Below are 18182 nucleotides of genomic sequence, written 5' to 3' on the forward strand. Positions count from 1 at the left end.
TGTATCTGCTGACTGGGGTCAAAGAAGATTTTTAGCCCTCCCCATCAAGATCAAATTTCATTAAGTAAATACATAATAAGTGTGCCCCTTATTGGTTAAAGACACTGTACTGGGGTGAAGAGGAATGGTTAGTCTCCCGCTACTAAATAGAAGAGAAATATCACTTGAAAAAGTGCCCAGTTAGCAGGGGTAACTGTATTATAATACATAGGAATGAGAACTGACACATATTAACACCTTATTGGTTCCACGCTGTATCATATCAACATCTCATTGGTTCTCAGAACAATCAGCCTCATAGATCAGTTTTGAGTTAAGAAAATCCACTTTTTGTTCCATTTTGCTTTCATTTTCTGGTTAATTGATAGAATACAGATACTCTAATGTAGTTTGCATCATTGCATTCTGCATTAAATTACCCTTCCAATGATATATAACACAATGGTATTATTCAAACATATAAAGGTTTTCACAGTTTTGGTCACTAGAATCAAGCTCAGTTTGTTGCCCGTTGCAATTGCTATCCCCTGCATCATAGACCAGCTTCAAGTTCTGCTGGAGTGGAGAAGTTGTAGCACAGCATCAATGAAGCAGTCAAGACAGAATATAAAGGAGAAATTCAAAGTAACAAGTGAGTGACTCTAATTCTTTTCAGAGATTATAGTACTGCAGAGGGGAATAGTACAGACTTTGTAAGGATGCGGATGTGTCATCAACCCTACTACAGGCTCTTGGTTGAGTTCTTCCACTCCTTCTAGTGGCCAGAAGGTTAATTATCTCAGCAGGCTGGTGAAGAAGATAAAGATCTCCATCCGTGCCACCTGCTCCCCCACACATGCATGCAGTCCTGAGGAGGAAACAAGAGAAAGGCAGCACTTGAGTAAGGCATTTTTCTGTGGATTGACAACATCTTGGAATATTGAAAGAGTTCCCATTTTTCACAGGAGTGAGGAAATTCAGTCACTGCCCCTCTTGCTACCTGGGCAAAGAGGCACCTTTCAAAGTGTGTTCTCTCCTGCTAAGCAGAGGGTGAGCAACTGTCCACCCGCATAGCATCCCTTCTAGTGGCTGTTTGCTGGTGCTTCTTCTGCATTTGTTTAGATTGTGAGCCCTTTGGGGGCAGGAGCTGTTTATTTTGCTAAGTGAACCAGCTTACGAACCTATTTTGCTAGAAAGCTGTATAAAAATATTCTTAATAATAATATTTAACTATTTTCCAAAGCACAGAACTGACTGGATTATATTTTCTTCCTGAAACAACTTGGAAAACATGACTGTCAATTACAAGGCCGTTTGGCCTTCATTGGTTACCTGCACCAAATGGCAGAAATGCTTCTTTTTCCCCACAAAATGTCCGTCTTTGTCCAAAAAATGATGTGGGTTGAACTCATCAGGGGTCTCCCATTCCTTGAGATCAAGAAGAACAGAGCGCAAGTCTGGAACAACAGCGGTCCCCTGCAAGGCAGAAACAGCTGACTCAGAGCAGATCTGGACCAGAACATCTCACTTTTGTTCTTCAAGGTTGAACAATGCACCACCTTGGAGCCAGAACAAATATTCAATTATTATGTGAGCACTTGTGCACCTGCCATTTGCTCCATGGCCGTTTCCCACCAGAAAATGGAAAATACCACTTTCAAGAATGTAGTTGTTCACATGTGCAAAAGCTCAGCCTCCCTGGCCCTCAGTACACCTCTGGATGTGATGAGCAGGTGCCTCTGGTCTTGTCTGGAGGTCTGGCATGGCCCTGACCCGTGGATTTGCTTACCAGTGTGTTTTGGCATTTGAAGATGCTGAGTCAGGACTGTAATTGTGGTGACATAATTACGCCACCACAATTACTTCTGGGTTGGGTGGTGGCATTTATAGGAATGGCCCCGGGGTGGCAAACATCCCAGGATCACTACTGCACTCCACGTTCTTCTATTTAAAACATCCTTCTCAAAACTAATCTAGCAGGCATTGATGATCCCAGAAGAGAAAACTTCAGTGCCGAGGAAGGGTTGCTTGTGCCTTATTATTGGAGCTTGGATGTGAAGGAAGAAGGTTGCAGAAAATGTTTTAAAACATAACTATTCCGCTTGGCGTCTGAGGGAATGCTTAGGGATTTCCCTTTTAACCAATAAACATCTTTTGTTGCTGTTTTATGCTTTTATGTTGCTTTTTACATTTTTAAATTCACCTGTATTATTTTAATGACTTTTAAGGTGTTCATTTAAAAGTTTTATGATTGTATTTTGTTACATTTTATGTTCTCAACCGGCCTGAATGCTGGAAAAGGGGTATAGAAACCATTAAATAAATAGATGGTGCAGGCCTACACAAGATATCCTACCCAAGATATCGCACACGATACACAAGAGGGAAGGATACGGTAAGCCCTGTACAGCCCTGGGGAGAAAAGAAAGAGGAGCTTCCTGTTCTTCAGGAAATGCACTGCACAGGAAGCTCTCATCTGCATGCATATACCTTTTGCAGTGCCACCTTGTGATGTCCATTGCTAATTAATTAATTGGGATACAGTAGTGAAGCCAAATCAGGCTTTGTACCTTGGGAATGAAATATCCAAGCATGTCCACATCCTCTGTAGTCTGTCTGGGGGCCCCAAATAAGAAGACATATTTGGAACGCATGACCTCGTGAATCACAGCAGTGGTGTAGGGCAGTTTCTTCCCATCTTGATAGTGGATTATTTGAGAGGAACAAAAAACATCTTCTATCTCCTTGCAGACCTTATCTAAGGAAAATGGTGGGATGGGAAGTTTTAGTTTGGGCACCACGTTCATTCAGTTAGGCAATTATTGAGGAACTTTTATTTCATATAAGAGTATTCCATTTAGTGCAATTAAAGATACCTGAACAGCCATTGAACTAGATGCAGTTTGGAGAATCCTGGCAACTTTATTCCTTCATGCATGCAGGGAGAGCACTGAAAATAAGCACAATCTGAACAAATGGACAGCCCAATCCTACCCAACTCCCCATGTGCTGATGCACTTGCATCCTGTGGGGATTTTTGGCTGCTGGAGGTCTCTTCAGAGTAAGGGGAAATTTGCCCCCTTGCCCCAGGATGAGCCCCAGCAGCTGCTATGGGTCAACTCAGAACTGTGCCAGCGATATCTTGTGTTGACCTGTGCAGACAAATCAGGCCTGGGAAATGGCTTAGACTGGGTGGGCACTGCCACCACTGAACCCACCCCCTCCTGGACCAATCAGTCCCATCTCCTTCCCGTTCCACCTTCCCCCACCCCATTCCACCCACTCCCCACCCTGTTCCACCTCCTGCACCAGGTTAACCAGCTCTGGCAGGCCACCAGCGCACACAGGAAAGCTGGCTGTTTGGCCTGTTGCAAAGTGTTTTACAGCTACTGTGGAGCAGGCTGCACCAGTGGAACATGCTTTCTGCTGCTGCTCCAGTTCTATAGGATTGGGCCGTAACAGCAAAGGAACTGTGCAGCATTAATGGACATGAGGCGAAAACATGGAGTTGCCTGGGATGGAACCAGAAAAACCATTGGTGTCTTTAGCATGTTATTCTCTACAACAATGTTTTTCAAACTCACAGGGAGTTTGAGAACGGAGGTAAGTCTTGGTGGGGGTGTGATTGGAATGATTGGAATGATGTCGCCAGGGACACAGTGGCTTTCTTTTTACTTAACCCTGCCCGCAACAACCTCCAGTGACTGCAGGGAGCCCTGAGGAGCCCTTTGAAAACATTTTCAAAATGTGATCGTGACCTGCATCCAGTTTCATAACTGGATCATTCCATGTCAAGTGGCTCCCTGCATGACCATCACGGATTTTAAATAAATTTTGTGTGCAGAGTCCCACGTGTCTCACACAAACTTTGGACAAGTTTTAGATTCGAGGGTGGAGTCCTTGTGGAGATACAGGTGCAGCCTATTTATCCATGGATTTTTATCTGTGGATTTGTCTCAAAGTGAATGGGGTGGGGGAACTGAAAGTCACACACACCTTTGCCCCCTGCCCTTCACTGGCATCTCTTTTCCAGGCAGCCCAAAACACTGCAAAAGGCTCAGGCAGGGAAATAGCCCTGGAACCATGGAAGAGACTCCCCTTGCTAAGGAACAGTAAGACTCCTGGAGCACCTGAGCCAACAAAGAGGCTGAAGAGGGGAAGGGATCTGCAGCCAGAGCATGTACAGTAAGGTGGAGCTCTCTCTCTCTCTCTCTCTCTCTCTCACACACACACACACACACACACACACACACACACACACACACACACACAGGGGCAGCTGCAGTAGCAACAGAGGGGATTTCTTTAAAAAACCCAGGGAGCGTTTGCTGAATTCCCCCCTTCCCCCATGGTGCAACAGCCCAGAAAAGCTACAATCCTCTCCACACTTTCCTGGGAGTAAGCCCCATTGACTAGAATGGGACTTACTTCTGAGTAGAAACGCATAGGACTGGACTCTCAAAAGGTCAACATCCCACCTGTGAAAGAAGCGGGACAGAAGCGGAAAGACTGAGTACGGAGCGGAGGGGATTGATAACAGCTGCCTTAGTTTCCTTCCATCCAGAAGTGTCAGGCTGCAGCCTATTTGCATAACTCTATGGGATTTAGCACAATTCGTTTTTTGTTAATCATGCCGAGTCACGGAACTAATGTGGATAAATAGGCTCCACTTGTATAGCCATTTGTTTGACCCCATCCTGCGACCAGTAAAATGTCAGTGAGATTTTGACAAGTTGGAGACAGAATATCTCCCTTGCTATTTTTTTCAAAACAAATGAAACTTAGCTACCTTTTACAACTTTTTGTGCTCTATTTAAATAAACTAATAACAATTTTTCCTGAGCATGTCCAAAGTGGTTAAATTGCAGCAAAATTGGCCCCCCCAAAAAGTGCTCCAAAAAAATTGGTGGGCCACTGTGAGATACAGAAAGCTGGACTAGACGGGCCTATGGCCTCATCCAGCAGGGCAGTTCTTATGTTCTTATGTTCAGGGAGTCTGGCAAGCGGGCCGGAGGTCCTTTGTGCACAAAAGAAGCACTTTATACAAACAGCTTGCTGCCCTCAGAACAATCCTGCCAAGACACTTTGTGGACACTTTTCCAACTTCACTTTCAGAACTCTCACTCCTAGGGACCCTACTCCAGGAGAACCCCACCCTCAAACTTCTCAATGGACCCTCCACCCCACCACCTCCAGAAGGGAGAGCAGACAACAAACTCCACACAGTTAAGTAAGTGGCGGAAGGGAGCTCAGACCACTCTCAAGCTGCACACCTGCTCTTTCAGGTGGAGTGCAGCACCATTCCGAGCAGGAGGGTAGTTCAGTACCCGCATCATGGATTTCCAAACCAGGAGGATCTCTGTCTTGTCTGGATTTCAGTTCAGTTTGTTAGCCCCATCCAGATCCCAGTTGCCCCAGGCAGTGCTCCAGGACATACAAAGCAGGTACTCACTTTCTCCATCTGAAGGAGATAGAAATCAATGAAGTCCTGAGGTTCGTGCAGAGAGTGATGCTCCTTGTGCCTTTCTACCTCCTTCTTCACAAATGAACGCATCGTCTCAACTGAGAGCAATGCCTTTTGGTGAGGACCTGGGTGACGTCTCATGACAAGCGGGAATACTTCATACAGCTATGGGAAAGATGAAAGCACATCCTGTTACCTTCACGAGGAAGCTCAGCAACATGGTTCATAAGCTAACATTGTTTCATATGCCCACCCAATAGTTACAACTTCAACATCATAGTTCAGAGAACAGTTGAGAAAAAGCATCTTGTGACAAGCACTCCCCACTTCCCTGAATGGCAAATTTCAGGGGGCAGAGCTACCCAGATTTGCCTTCTTTTAGAGCAGCGGTTCCCAGCCTGTGGTCTGAGAGAACTTGAAAAGTGGCCTGCAAGGTCTCATGCACACATTCTAATTTTTGCCTCAAAGGTCCACAGTCTCCCAAAGGTTGGGAGCCACTGTTTTAGAGGAGAAACCACAGGAGGCGGATAGAGGTTTTGTAATATCTGGTTTATTTCCATTGGGGATCAGGTAGAAGTAAGCCACACATACACTCCTACAAGTCAGCAACAGATCCCATCTGGTCCCCATAAAGCAGCTTGCACAAACACACTCCCCATCCTTTCTATCTCTGTGTCAAACTAGACATTACTCTAAATGCAGGACATCCCCAAGTGTTTTTCTTTTTCAAAATTGCACACCATGGAAAATGAACTGCAACAGAACTGGGGTGGAGGAAAGGGGGTTTATTACTTTGCCCCCATTGCAGTTCTAATCTTGATCACGCCCTCCCATTGAAATTTCCATGGTCAGCAAATCGGCTATTGAATGACCCCATCCTACCGTCCACCACTGATGATGATGCAGCTGTGCCAATGGGATGTGTGCTGCATCCAATGGTTAGGGGGGATCAGGAGGCTTCCCATAGGCAAGTAAAATATTTTCTATTTACCTCTATGTAGGCCTCCTGGTGGCCTCTTGGTCTGCCTGAAACTCTGTCCCTGCCCTTCCACTCTTCCCATGACATGCTTTGCTGTTGACTTAGTGGAATGAGCACAGCCTGGGCTCTGCAGTGATGGAGGTGAGAAGCCACTGCTGCTTTGCAGTGGTGACTGCAACTAGACTGGCAGTGGAACAAAGTTTGTGCTGTCGCGGGGCTCTTTGTGACAGTGGGACACTGATTCCACTCATTGAGCTGCGATTCTGTTAAATGTGCACTCCAGGTAAAGTACATTCTTCAGAAGTATGCTTAACTGTTAAAGGGTTAGAAAAGGCATTTGGGAGACAGAATTGGCTGACTTGGTAGAGAAGAAAAAGGCTACTCACAACATGAAACAAGTTGCCTGAAAATTTTAAGTTACTTTCAAGGGCTTCCATCAACTTCAGGAACTCTTTGTCTTCAAGAGAAAACCGATGACCAAAAGCCAAAGTACAAATCACATTGCAGGCTGAATTAGTGAGGGGTAACATGGGGTCAAGTGGCTGCCCTGCAAATACAGTTATTAGTGGTGTGTGTGTGTGTGTGTGTGTGTGTGTGTGTGGGAGAGAGAAGGCTAGCCTTAGGAGCTGCAAGGCCCAATTGGAAACAGTTCTTGTGAGGCTCCAGGTTCATTGCCAAAGTCTGTAACAACTTAGAGATATCTAAGTACATTTTAATATAAAGGTGCTGCTGGGTGCACTTGTGTGCCAACAAATTTATGCAGCCCCCTGCCTCATGCAGCCCATCACAAGCTCACTGCCGTATTGGACAACCTGGGCCTTGGGCGCGGGAACAGAGGTGTTTGCCAAACAGCAATGTTCCTGGCAAGCTCAGTTGGGTCCTAGACGGTGTCCAGGCAGGAGCTCCGTGGCACACACCTGTTCAGGTTGGCTTCAATTGCAGTCTTATTGGAGCTATGATCTTAATCCCTTGCTGTTCACATGGCAAAGAGGGAGCAGTGGCAAAGGGCCCAGAGGTCCCCAGTCAGCCACCTTTTGAGTGGCAGAGTGCCTTGTGGGAGGATGTGAAGGAGTGGAACTGTATCTGAGGCACAGAACGGGCCTCCAACCCGACTGCAGAGTAGCCTGTGCTGCTTCCACTCAGCCATCTCCTGGTTCCTGGAGCAAGAACACTGTGGGACAGTGCTGGCCTTGGCCAAGGCTGGCTGCCACTGGCACCTTGCATCCTACTGTGAATTTAAAAATACCAACACTTAAACCCCTTGGGGGGAATAAACAGGGCTAGCTTGTTGCTGCGGCTGTTGTTGTTGTTGTTGTTGTTGTTGCTGCTGCTGTTGTTGCTGTTGTTGCTGCTGTTGTGGGGGGGGGTGTTGCAGCGCAATGCTGCTTGGGAAGCACCCAAGGTTTAGAACCTTGGTGCCTGAGGAAGAGTGCTAAAAGCAGAAGCACTCTGAGGGTCTGAAAGTTAGAACTCGAGCAGCAAGAAGTCAGAGCAATGAGAGACACAGCAGACATTCAGAGGGTTGATGCAGGGAGAGCTAAGCCAGAAGTAGGACGGTATGAGATTAAGAGAGAAGTCCGTCCTCCCAGCTAGCTTCCTCAGACTTTTATTCATTCTTAAAACACATGATGACACTAGGGAAAATTACTGAAGGTTGCTAAGATCTGCACTGCTAAGAAACCTGCTGACTCTGGCTTGACCGCTATACACATTCCTAAGATATGCGCTTCTTCATAACATCCTCTGTTTACAGGCTCTGGGCAAAGACTCAGCAACTGGCCCACTCTGGGGTGCCTGAGTGGGGGGGGGCAGCAGATTTGCCTGCTTACCAGTTGCCATGTTACTAAGGCTAAGCCCAATGCCTGTGCATTTTCCTATAGTAGTAGTGGTAGTGGTGGTTGCTGGTGCTGTTGCTGCGGTGGTGGTGGTTGCTGCTGCTGCGGCTGCTGCTGCTGTTGTTGTTGTTGTTGCTGCTGTTGCTGCTGTTGCGGTGGTGGTGGTGCTGGTTGTTGTTGTTGCTGCTGCTGCGGTGGTGGTTATTGTTGTTGCTGCTGCTGCGGTGGTGGCGGTGGTTGTTTTTGTTGTTGCTGCTGCTACGGTGGTGGTGGTGGTGGTGGTGGTTGTTGCTTTTGTTGTTTTTGTTGTTGTTGCTGCTGCTGCGGTTGTTGTTGTTGCTGCTGCGGTGGTGGTTGTTGCGGTGGTGGTGGTGGTTGCTGTTGTGGTTGTGGTGGTGGTGGTGGTTGTTGCTGCTGCGGTGGTGGTTGCTATTGTTGCGGTGGTGGTGGTGGTTGCGGTTGCTGTTGCAGTTGTTGCTGTTGCTGTTGCAGTTGCCGCGGTTGTTGTTGCTGTTGCAGTTGTTGCTGTTGCTGTTGCGGTGGTGGTGGTTGCTGTTGCGGTGGTTGCTGTTGCGGTGGTTGCTGTTGCTGTTGTGGTGGTGGTGGTTGTTGTTGCTATTACTGTTGCTGTTGTTGCTTTGGTGTTGGTGGTTGTTGTTGCTGTGGTGGTGGTGGTTGCTGCGGTGGTTGCTGTTGTGGTTGTGGTTGTTGTGGCGTTGGCGGTTGATGTTGATGTTGCGGTGGTGGTGGTTGTTGTTGCTGCTGCGGTGGTGGTGGTGGTGCTGGTGCATAAAGCATAAAGAATGTAGCTACCTTTGCATGTCTTCCTGTATGTCAGCAGAAACCTTGATTCTGTGAAAAGGATGACGGAGCCTTCCGATAGCATTGCAGAGATGCTTGAGGAATTCTCTGCCCGGACCACCATCCTGCAGTCAAAGTTCAGGGTGCTTGAAGCTCATTAAGGGTGACTCTGCATGCTACCAGTCCCACATTTAGAGCTCCCTAATCTTCTTCAACTTGTCTTTGGGGAGACGGCTACACTTGCTTACCAGGTCAGGCTCCATACCAAGGAAGGTCAGCTGTATGGCTGGACTTTCTCTCGGTGTGTACTAAAGAAACCCCTAAGTCCAAGCAAATTAACAAAAAGACATCCAGAAGGTAGTGACATTGTCCCAATTGTGCACTGTACATGAAAAAAAAATCATCCAGGTAGTGTGCAGTGGTGCAATTTCAGGACCTGGAATGCACCAACCATTCCAACATGGTGCTAAATTTCTTGAAGCCAGAGCAAGAAATCAAAGGTGCAGTTGCTCTTTCTGCACTTTCCCATGGAGTTGAACTTGCAACATGTCCTGGAGACTTGAACCAGGTGGGTGCCTGAATGTGCCCAAAGTGTTCCTGCCCCATTCCTGGCAATCAAGTGTTCCTGCCTGACCTATTGCCCACAGCTGGCTTGGAGGGCACCACCAGCTGGAACCACAGTTCCCACTGGGATACCCTCCTATCCAGGGTGGGGGTCATGAGAGGCCCTAAGTCTAAAACATTCATCATAAGCCATCCAGGATTGGCCTGTGTAATCCCTGAATACCCTAAGAATTATGTGTAAATATTTAATCAAGGCACTTGCCTTGTTGGGTTGCATCAATAACACCACTTAGGGCACAAGGTATTTGTGCTGGCTTGGGGGTGCTTGGATTGCACTATTAGTCTCACGCCACAAAACTATTCCCTGCAAACACATTTGCCTTGGTCGGACTGAGGTCTGCGATGCGGTGACACTCAAACCTAAAATTCTGGGATCTGATAAGCTGCTGGTGCTGGTGGTTGTTGTTGAGAGGGATGGAGACAAACAAGAGCAGGGTTGTCACTAACTATGGGGCCTTGTGTCTCACAATACTAGATGCAAATATAACTGGCACAAGTCCAAGTAGACCTGATGGGCTGGCTAAAGCTTACACCAGGACAAGGAAATAAATGTTCCCTTACCCCAAGAAGGCCTCCAGGGGCCAAAACTATCCCACGGGATGCAGCAGGTGCTGGACTGGGCTGCCCAACCACATCCACTGAATGACTTTGTGAAAGAAGCTGAGGCTGCTTTCTAGTGACATCTTTCCAAGTTCCTTTTGCACTCTCATGCTAAACTACCACAGGCGGAGGTACCGTATGCTACAGAACCAATGATGAGGTTTGACTGCTCCTGTTTTACAGTTCTGACAACAGGTTCTGACAGTTCAACAGGTGCAGCCAGCTCTCTGGTTAGGCCCTTTGATGGCAAAAACTAAACATTTGAATCACCAGACAATGCAGTACTAGATTAGTCTAGTTGTGAGAAAATTTTGAATGAAGTGACCAAGCTTTCCCTTGGAACACTTGCCTGACCTGAGTGAAACCCTCTTCCCTCAGGGACAGCTCCACAGACCCTCCAAATAAGGAAAGGTTCTGGAACCTTCCCTGAGAGCAGGGCCTAGGAGAGGGGAATAAAGGGGGTAATTTGTACCTGGGCCCAGGGTCAAAACAGGGGCCCAGGAGCCAAAACAGAGCGCCCAGAAATTTCCTGGAACCTTACATTTTCCTATCCACTCAGACTTGTTGCCTGGACGGGATACTGGGGACACTACCACGAGTGTGCGGCTGCAGCTACTGCCAAGGAATGCGTAGATGACACTCCTTCACACAGTGTCAAATCTGGGAGGAACTGGTTTGCTACAGTAGCTCTTTGGCTTGTGGCTCTGCTTAGCACGAAGGAGTGTATGGAAGCTCAGGGACACAGCTGCGGGGCTACAGCTGCTGCAGAAGCCAGTTTTGGTATGCACAGGACACTTTCAATTCTAGTGTGAGCCCAAATATGATGATGCTAATTTTCTGCACGCCTTTCTCTATTTTAGAGAGACTTAGGGGTGTGTTTGGTTTTCCATGTTACTGTATCTAGCTGCTGATGCATGCAAATGGGTAGGCCTGGGCTCCAAAGACTTTTCCAGCTGTCTCCACCTCCCACACCCTGTTTTGGTCCTCCCTGCCCCCATTCTGCTCACCCATTCCCACCCTCCTCTGCTCCGTTTCACCCCTCCCCTTTGCAAAGGGGCCAAAAAGAAACTTTGTACCCCTGAGAAAATTTCTCTCTTATTTAGCCTATGAGGGTAAATAAGCAAGCCTCTCCCACCCCTCAGGGTTCTTGCTGGTTTGGGATCCTAGGAGGAGAGCTTTCTGCAGGCATCTTTGTCTGGCATCTTTAAGGCTGAAATGTTTCACTCTAAAGTGTTCAGTGTGGTTATCCTTGGGGAAGGCAATGCTTTAAGTGACCATTCCAGCACAGAGGGAGGGGCTATTTTCTTTGGGATTGTAGAAACCACTTACCTTTGAAGGTGGATTCCTCAGCCAAGTTCCATACTTAGCTATTCCTGTGATCTTCAGTCTGGGGTGGTGTCAATATTTGCACCTGCTTCCTTTGCTACATCACAGAGCTCACTAAATTCATTGGTGAAAATGTGATTTTCACAACATGGTGACTAAAAAAAATGCAGATAGACCGCTGAAGTGTCTTCTAGCATCACCTACCTTTGGCCTGTGCAAAGATATCCTGGGCCACCTGTCCTATCCTAATTTTCAAGTCCTGCCCACTACGCCAATTTGTCCAGTCCAAATATCTCAACTCCCTTCTAATGCCCGCTTTTTGGCTAATTAACACCCTCTTTATCTCTAGAACAACCGCTGTGGTGTGCAAAGGAATGAACACAGAACTTCTTATCTATAGAAACTACCCAAATTTATTGCTATGAACACAGACACTCCCTGCAAGTCCTCTTATCCAGAGGCTTTCCCTCCCCAAAACGCCACTTAACTCAGTGGGTAAAGGTCTGAAGCCTCCAATTCAAGTCCAATCCGGTCTCCAAAGCACAGTCCAGTCTTCCCAGTCTTCTGTGTCCTCCAGCAGAGTCCTGGCAGCCCCCTTCTCCTGTAGGTCTGGGTCAGGTAGCCCTCTTGGTCTGGTTCCCTCCAGGTCAGGTAGCATCTGCCTCTGGGTCAGCGTCCCACTCCTGGCTGGGTCAGCTTCCTGCTCCTTTGGTCCTTCTGAAGCTGCCTTTTATCCTTTGTGTCCCATTAAGTGCAAATGCAGCTCAGCTGTGAGCTACCTGCTTAGCTCATTCAAAGCCCCATCAAGGTCAAATGAAGCTCAGGTGTCCAACCAGGTCTCCATTGGCCTTGATTGATTACAGCTGTGGAGCCAGCCCTGCCCTTCCCAGAGCTGTCAACCAGCTGTCAAAACATGGAATCGCATCCACATCATCCACCTGATGATCTTCTGATCTTCCATTACACCACCTCTTTGATTTGGTGCTCCAGGCCTTTCTTCCCCAGTCCCAGCTGCCGCTTGGTCACTTGTGCAAACAGTCTCTGCTGCTTCCAGGTGTGACCATTTGAAAGTATAATTCCTGTGGTCATTGAGAATTGGTGAGAAGTTACTACTTGCAAAAAAGGCTGCAAGACTAGCAGAGGCTGGTTTTATGCTGATGACTCAAGAGTTCTCTATTTTTGCAGAACCTCAGAACTTTAGGGCTGATGAAAAAGGCTCCTTGTCAAAGGGGACTCATAATAAAGAAGAACAATAACAACCCCACAAGGAAGACACCAGTAAGCAGCTGTGGGGAAAATGCTCTGCTGAGATAGAGGGACAGTTGCTTTCTCCCTACTGAGTATGAAAGAACCAGCACTTAGGCTGCAATCCTAGCCATGCCCACTTGGGAGTAAGCCTCATTGAATATAATGGGACTTACTTTTGAGTAGACATGCTTAGAATTGGGTGTCTTTGCCCAGTTAGCAGAGTCTGTATGTGTAATATTCTTCTACATTTAGGGTTGGCAGTAAGCTCCATTGACTATAGTGGGACTTACTTGTGAGTAGACATGCTTAGGATTGGGCTGTTAAGAGGTTCCTCATTGCCTAGTTAGTGGATTCTTGTGTGCATAATTTTCTTCTCCATTTAGGGCTTCCCTGCTACTTCCGATTGGCTGCCTACTTTTTGGTTGACTTTTAAAAATGCAGTTTATCCAATTATACATTTATTAAACAATCTTATGGAATCTGGTTGTTTTATGTCTGATTTTCCCCCTAATTACAAGGACGGAGGCAAATGATTGCTTTATAAAAACCACACACAGAAAACAACCAGGTCAGATTATGGTTGAATTATGGTTGAATGGTTCAATTATGGTTGAAACACTCAAGCCCTATAAACTTTCTCCTACTTATGCCATAAACGTAGCCTGTCCGTTCACCGGCATGTTCCACCAGTGGAAGAGAGAGGATGCCAGTGGAAGTGCTGTGCCACCAGTGAGCACAACACTGGTTGACTCTTCCTTTTCTTCTTCATTCAAGGCAGACAAATCTTAAGTAGTCTCTGGGATGGCAGGAGAGGGGCTGCCTAATTAGCAAGAAACCACCTTTCATATCAACCTCAGGCAATGTCTCACGTTCATCAGTTGAGAGAATCTCCAGAGGACTGAAAAGCTCCACGATTTCTTCTGTGTGTGTGCGGGCGAGCATTGAAAGTTCCTCTGTGAGAACTCAGGAGAAAAGACCAGGAGAGCCTCTGAGTCTTACCCCTTCCTTTTGCTGCCGCTTTCAGGAAAGGGGTCACCAGGCGGTCAGCGAAGGCTTCCGAATGGTTGATCATTCCCTCTTTCACTGCCTCGAATCCAAAAAGGACCACTGCAGGTATATTCCCTCCCCATATCGTGTAAATGTTTCCATACTGCTTTGCTAGCTGCATTTGGACCAAAGTAGAGAAGAAAGATGTCACATTCAAATGAGCAAGATGACTTCAGGAACATCAGCCCTCCTTACCTCCGCAGCTTCTGGCCATTACTGGCTGTTCCTCTCCTCTTTGCCCATTCTTTACATTGATTTTTCCCTTCCCTCTCCAATTCCTAGGACATTCCTCTTCCATGCTCCCTTTTGGCCCCCTTCTTTTACCCTGCCCTATCTACTGGCCCTACCTTGTCCTCCCAAAAATCAGAACACTGCAGCCAATCACTCACAGAGGCCCTTCACAAATTCCGCTCTTTCGTGACCACTAGGCAGATGAATCAATCATTAGGCTGAATCAATTCCCCTTCACTTGGTTCCCCCCAAATTATTTATCATAAAGATCCTCCAAAATGCTTTTCATGAAAAGGATATCCTCAACAAAGGATATAGTGGAAAAGGTGTAGAAGAGGGCCACCAAAATGATTACTCTCTGGGGCACCTCCCTTACGAGGAAAGGGAGCTGCCTTACAGCATTTGGGGTTCTTCAGTCTGGAAAAGAGGCAGCTGAGGGGGGACATGAGACATACAAAATTATGCAGGGGTGGATAGTGTGACGCTCTTTTCCCTCTCACATAACACCAGAACCAGGGGACATCCACTAAAACTGAGTGTTAGGAGCATTCGGACAGACAAAAGAAAATATTTCTTTACCCAGTGTGTAATCAGTCTGTAGAACTCCTTGCCACAGGAAGTGGTGATGGCATCTTGCCTAGCTGCCTTTAAGAGGGAATTGGACAAATTTCTGGAGGAAAAGTCCATCACGGGTCACAGGTCATGATAGGTATGTGCAAGGTTCTAATTTTAGAAGTAGACTACCTTGGAATGCCAGATGCAGGGGAGGGCACCAGGACGCAGGTTGGGGCTTGTTGTCTTGTGTGCTCCCTGAAGCACTTGGTGGGCCACTGTGAGATACAGGAAGCTGGACTAACATAAGAACATAAGAACAGCTCCACTGAATCAGGCCATAGGCCCATCTAATACAGCTTCCTGTATCTCACAGCAGTAGTAGGAAGTACATAACTTATGTCAAACTATTTTGACAGCTGAAAGTCCCGCCCCTTTTTACCAGAAATCCCGCCCCCAAGGGGTTCAAGTGACCCCTCAAACAACTCCCCTCAAGACTGTCGACCACTAGGGAGGGGTTTTGTAGCACCCCGACATTTGGTTTGGTGGGAAAAGGAGCCCCCCAAAAAGTGTTGGAAAGGGGTTCATGTGACCCCTCAAACAACTCTCCCATTACCATCGACCACTAGAGAGGGGTTTTGTAGCACCCCGACGTTTGGTTTGGCGGGAAAAGGAGCCCCCCAATGAAGTGTGGGAAAGGGGTTCATGTGACCCCTCAAACAACTTTCCCCGTTCCCCTCGACCACTAGAGAGGGGTTTTGTAGCACCCCGACATTTGGTTTGGTGGGAAAAGGAGCCCCCCAATGAAGTGTGGGAAAGGGGTTCATGTGACCCCTCAAACAACTTTCCCCGTTCCCCTCGACCACTAGGGAAGGGTTTTGTAGCACCCCAACATTTGGTTTGGTGGGAAAAGGAGCCCCCCAATAAAGTGTTGGAAAGGGGTTCATGTGACCCCCTCAAACAGCTCGTCCCATCACTGTTGACCAATAGGAATGGAATTTGTAGTTCTCGGACCACCGCAGGGACCAATAGGGAATGGGAACTGGCCTGGGCATGTCCTCTGTATTTTAAGGCCCTGGCCTTCGGGGGGAGGGAGAAAGCAGATCAGCCATGGCCTCCCCTCTGAAAAGCTCACCCGCTTCGCCTTCTGGGACCGAGACTCCCCAGTTGGAGTGCGAATCCCCTGCTAGGGAATTGACCAAGATGGAGAGCCCCGAAGAAGAGAAGGAGAAGGTGCTGCCTTCTGAGGGGGGGGGGGAGACCCCGGTCAGACCCGCGGATTCTCAAAACTACGTTCGCAAGCTGTTCAAGATGGAGAGCTGCGATGAGCCGGAGACCCCAGACAGACCCACTGATTCTCAAAGCCTACCACAGGCACCTATGAAGAAGAAGCAAAAATGTAGGCGTTATGAGGATGACGTGTTACCATTTCCATCTTTGAACCTGGTTTACCAATTTGCAATGGAAGAACCACCTGTACCTAGAGAACCTGAAGGAGAGGTAAATTATTGTGCTTGAGTGCATACGTGAGTGTGTTGCCTGAAATGTAAAAATAAAAAAAATACTTATTTGTGTTTTTTTTTTTCTGTAGGCTATTCCAAAGAAGGACGCTTTCAAAACGTTACGAAACCTATGTCTGAAAGTAAACCACAGAATGTGGAACACCTTCTAAATGTCATCAATTGCCATGACCCAACTGAAATCTAACCATAAAGGTGTTCTCATGATTACATCATCTTATTCACTGACAGGTGAAGACAGCTCTGAAGTTCAAAGCAGCATTAAGTATAACTGGAAAATGGGTGTATAATATTCTGTTAAAATACTAAATGGCAAGGTGTTGTAAAGTAATAGCAGCAGCTAATAAATAATGTGTCCCCATCCAACATATTAAACTGTCTTATACTCAGTCAGACCATTAGTCCAGTATTGTCCACTGTGGCTTGCTTTGGCTTTCTAGGGTTTCAGTCCTCAGGGTTCTCAGTCCTGACTGGTATGGACAGGGATGAACCTTGTACTGTACTGCTGAGCTGTGGCCCCTCCTCCCATCATCACAACACTTCAGATTTATCCAGGCAAATGAAATAATTGCAATGTATGTTGATCAGGTTTACCTGAATATTTTATTATTACTTGTAAGGGGCAGATATTGTGGTAGTCTCAACCTTATAAATATTATTTTAGTATGCATGATGTTTTCTTCAGCTTTGAAACTAATGGAAATTGTGGCAGTAGTTACAGGTTAGAATTTGACCCCCAGGTGGGAAAAAATAATGTTCTAAAGCAAGGGTGGCCAACCTGCAGCACAAATGCTACTAGTGGCACACTGACTCTTTCTGATTGGCATGCATGAAGTTGCCATATATTTTTGAAAAACTTTTAAATGATAACAAAGAATTATTACAAAAAATGGCAAAGAAAGAAAACTGCAGTTTACAGTTTGCTTGCTTTCTTTGCTACTTCTTACACAACAAACCTTCAAGTTTCTAATGCTGCAGTGTGCACACTAAGGGTGGCCACACCTACTGTGCTTGACTTGCTTTGACTGAAAAACAGGCAGTAAGGTAAGAAAAGAATTTTGAATAGGAGAGAAAGTCCATAGGGCAAATGCTAGAGAGCTGCATTTCACTAACAGGCATGTCACTTGCTTACCCAAGAAGTCTTGGGGTGGGCTGTGGAAGGCAGCAGGGGACAAGCGGGACAGCGCAGAGATGACCTATGAGATCAGCAAAGGCCAGATGGCCCAGCTGTGTGGAGATACTATCTTTGAGAAAATCAGTCACAAAGAGGTCCTGGCTAAGTTATCATCTTTGATAACAAGAAAGTGAGCAAGCAGAGGGGGGCTGGGCTGTGCAGAAGGGGAGTGAATACAAAGTTCACCAAAAGCATATTTCCTGAATAAGCCAGCATATGGAAGTTTTACTCAGACCATGAATGCTCCAGAGCGCATGCAAAGTGAACAAAACAGACCCTGAATTAAAGACAGCCTATTAGGCCTCTGACACACACACACACACACACACACACACACACACAGAGATAGAGAGAGGCAAGTTTCACAGAATCACACACAGACATGCTGGCTAGCATAGTACAATCATACAAAATTGTGCAGCCTGCGATATAGGTGTAAGATTTTCTCAGACCAAGAATGCCCCAGAGCACATGCAGAGTGAAAAATACAAACCTTGAATAAAAGCAGTCTGACATACAGATTCTGTTAGAGAGAAGCAAAATTTAATTCTAACAGATTCACACAGGCCCTTGCAGTGTTGGAAAATGCTCAAAACATTCCACCCCCTCCCTCCCAAAAATCAGAGATTTCAAACAATTTGCACTGGCCACTTGTAAAGTGTAAAGGCACACAGGCCCACATTGAATAAGAGAGGTCTCTGCTGACAGCCCCACCCCACCCACACACACACATGCACACAGCCATTGTCCTAGCTGGATAATGACCAAAATTCAAGTCATACAGGTGAAAAGGAACATTCCA

At 46.7% G+C, this 18182-nt stretch overlaps 1 pseudogene; it reads right to left on the reverse strand.

Moving 5' to 3' along the window:
- Positions 1-641: 641 nt before the first annotated feature.
- Positions 642-14024, reverse strand: LOC136645332 (cytochrome P450 2C39-like; annotated as a pseudogene).
- Positions 14025-18182: the final 4158 nt, after the last annotated feature.

The sequence above is a fragment of the Tiliqua scincoides genome, chromosome 3 (genome assembly GCF_035046505.1).
Source record: "Tiliqua scincoides isolate rTilSci1 chromosome 3, rTilSci1.hap2, whole genome shotgun sequence".
Taxonomy (NCBI): Eukaryota; Metazoa; Chordata; class Lepidosauria; order Squamata; family Scincidae; genus Tiliqua; species Tiliqua scincoides.